This window comes from Astyanax mexicanus, unplaced genomic scaffold, assembly GCF_023375975.1.
Source record: "Astyanax mexicanus isolate ESR-SI-001 unplaced genomic scaffold, AstMex3_surface scaffold_39, whole genome shotgun sequence".
NCBI lineage: Eukaryota > Metazoa > Chordata > Actinopteri > Characiformes > Acestrorhamphidae > Astyanax > Astyanax mexicanus.
The window spans coordinates 936,147-940,000 of NW_026040049.1; positions in this window are offsets into that span (position 1 = coordinate 936,147).

A 3,854-nucleotide genomic window follows, 5' to 3' on the forward strand; every position below is an offset into this window, starting at 1 on the left:
TACCGAGACCTTAAATAATAAACACTAGGGAAGCACAACTCGACAGAACACCGGTCAAAGCGTGCAGGGCTTTGACGTAGTGAAACTGCTCACGTACCGAATCACCAAGTCTGAGGAAAGAGTTTAGTAGCGTTAGTGGCCGGGCGACGCCTCAAGTCTGACGTTAAGTGAAGTTTAATATCTTTATAACTGAGGCTGTATCTCTGAAAACATTTAGTCCTTTGAGTTTTAGAGCTGTAAATTAGGGGTGTAATGGTAAAGGGGTCATGGTTCGGTTCACGTAAATGCCCTCAGAATACACGATACAGCCTATAGGAGACTCTCTCACGCTACAGTTTGCTATAGTTTATGATGCAATTCAATGTTTTTTGTCCAGCTGATTTAAAAATCACATTAAGGAGGACAACAGTGTATCTGCGCATGTCTACGTCTCGTCTGGACCGCGTGAGAATTTGATATATTTGATGTATTTAATGTATTTAATGTACGTGATGTTTACGCTGTTCTGTTTCTCAGGGGTTCCTCTGTAATTTGAGGATCTGCTTCAGATTTCATAACAAAATAAACACAAACAGAGTGTGTGTGTGTGTGTGTGTGTGTGTGTGAATGGTCATTGTGTGTGTGTGTGTGTGTGTGTGTGTGTGAATGGTCAGTGTGTGTAAGTAACTGGAGCGTTTTCCCACAGTTCGGTCAAATTAACAGAAAACATGACGCAGCAGCAGCAGGTCGATCTGTTCTCACGGCTACGGTTACAGCATGGGAACCGTCTCGCTTTCTCACACACACATACACACACACACACATATACACACACACACATACCCTCACATATATACACACAAACTTAAAGTATAGGATGGCGCTCCATCATTCCACTGCTCCACAGATCAATACAGGGGCTTTAAACCCCTCCATAACCCAATAGACTGGTATTAGACACAGAGCCACCGAACCTGTTCCTATTCTATTGGCAGTACTTCTCTACTACAGGGACTAGTTACCTGTATGCAGTGGAAAGTACCTACCAAAAGTACCTACCAAGTAAGGAGACATTTGTGGGCACTGGTTGCCCAAAGCTCACTGAGACTGATCTTATAACCAGTGCCTATACCAGTACCCACACCAGTACCTATACCAGTACCCACACCAGTACCCACAGCAGTGCCTATACCAGTACCCACACCAGTACCCACAGCAGTGCCTATACCAGTGCCTATACAAGTGCCTATACCAGTGCCCACACCAGTGCCTATACCAGTACCCACACCAGTACCTATACCAGTACCCACACCAGTGCCTATACCAGTACCCACACCAGTACCCACACCAGTGCCTATACCAGTGCCTATACAAGTGCCCACACCAGTACCCACACCAGTGCCTATACAAGTGCCTATACCAGTGCCCACACCAGTGCCTATACAAGTGCCTATACCAGTACCCACACCAGTACCCACACCAGTGCCTATACAAGTGCCTATACCAGTGCTCACACCAGTACCCACACCAGTGCCTATACCAGTGCCTATACAAGTGCCCACACCAGTGCCTATACAAGTGCCTATACCAGTGCCCACACCAGTGCCTATACAAGTGCCTATACCAGTACCCACACCAGTACCCACACCAGTGCCTATACCAGTGCCTATACCAGTGCCTATACCAGTGTCCACACCAATACCCACACGAGTGCCCACACCAGTGCCCATGCTGATACCCATACAAGGGGTGGTTATGGTACTTTGAGTTGAGTAGACTTGAGCTAATTTGTGTTAACTTGCGTTGAGTTGTGCTGAGAAATGGTTTAGGGTCTTTTAAATTTCAGTTAGGTTGAGTTGGGTGCATTTGAGTTAAGTTGTGTTGACTTGGTTTGAGTTGCACTGAGTGGGGTTAAGGCCTGTAGAGTTGCGTTAGGTTGAGTTGGGTAGACTTGGGTTAATTTGTGTTGACTTGAGTTGAGTTGCGCTGCGTGGAGTTAAAGCATGTTAAGTTGTGTTAACGTGGGTTAAGTTGTCCTGTGTTGGGTGAAGGTCTATTAAGTTAGGTTGACTTGGGTTGAGTAAGGTTGAGTTATGTTGAGTTGGGTTGACTTGTGTTGAGTTGTGCTGAACTGGGTTAAGGTTTTTAAAGTTGCATTGACTTCGGTTGAGTTAGGTTGAGTTCAGTAGATTGAGTTAATTTGTGTTGACTTGGGTTAATATGTGCTGAATTGGTTCAGGTCTGTTGAGTTGCGTTGACTCGGGTAGTGTTGCGTTGTGTTAAATTAAGTTGTGTTAGATTAGTTGTGTTAAGTTAAGTTGAGTTAAGTTGAGTTGGCTGTGTGTTGAATGTGAAAACCTCGTGCAGGAAGCAGTGGTGAGCTCACCTGTCAGGTAATGTGAGATACGAGATTACGATTGTGTGCAGCTCAGCCTCAGGATCCTGCAGCACCTGTTGTGTGTGTATAAGTGTGTGTGGGTGGTGTGTGTGTGTATAAGTGTGTGTGGGTGGTGTGTGTGTGTGTATAGTGTGTGTGTGTGTTTGGTTCGTGGGGGGTTTAATGAAACGTGAGCAGGAAGCAGGATCTCTACAGGCTATATGCACGTGAGTCGTATCATCGACTCACGTGCAGAAACTTCTGCAGAGCTGAAGATCCTGAGATCCTGAGATCACCAATTAAAAACAGCCTGGACTGATCATAGTGTGGAGATACGGTGGGTTCACCTCCCAGCAAACATTATTAGAACGTTTTCACACCTGAACGTCTGGACCAGGTTTCACACCACGTGTTGTGTGTTTGTTATATTGTATAAACAGTATTTGATCCGTTTAGTTTCGGTTTCACTCTGCAGTTCAGTGATGGACTAAAGATCTTTACTACATCCTGTCGTCATCGTCCGATTAGTGGGAGTACGGATTTTCTCTATACTTCATATTAATAATTGTGTTATAGAATGTTAGTTATGAGTTCGGCTTTGAGTTGCTTTGGTTTTTCAGGTGTTGCGCTGAATTCAGACCCAAAAGCTTTATTGTTATATCAGAAAATAGTGGCCATGCTTCCTAGAAAAAAACGATTCTCCGGAAAACTTACCGACTATGCTCTGGGAAACTGGGGAAATTGAACTAAAAGGAAAAATAATCTCTTACTCCCTCCTATAAGAACGATAAAACAAAACTAACGTATAACAGAAAATCAGAGAATTATCAAATAAAATGATAAAAAACACAACAGAACAATAAAAATGAATAAGAATGAGCTAAAAGACTGTAAATCCCAATATAATGAACTCATAAATAAAAAGACTCCACTTCTAATACAGCGACTACAGCGAGGCATTTTGAACACAATAACAAATTTGGACCAATTAAAACACGACGAATTGAAAACAACAATCCCAGCAAAACTCAGAGATGTGCGTCCGGACGGGACTAAAATTACCGGAGGAGCACGGAGTTCAGAGAAAAACAGTAGATAATTCAGCCTGTAATTTTCTCAGACGTCCTCTGAGAAAATTACAGGCTGAATTATCTACTGTTTTTCTACATGATCGTTCTGGACGGGAATAAAATCACAGAGGATCTGGATAGGACATTTGATGGTTTCTCAATCATACACCTGACCAAGTTTGAGCATAAGTATGGCTAGGTTGACCTGGATAAAAAATGAGTGAGAATTGTGAACTGGTGAATTGTGGGTAATAATCTTCTAACTGTCTGATAACAGTGGAGGTCGCCTAGTTAGCCAAGTGGCAAACAGTGGGTGGGAATTGGCCAATAACTAGCCAATAACAGTGTTTGACAAATTAGCTAATTAGCTTAGCTAAAGAGAGAGCTGTATTTAAAAGGCTTCTGTTGTTGCAGTTCCAGCACTGACC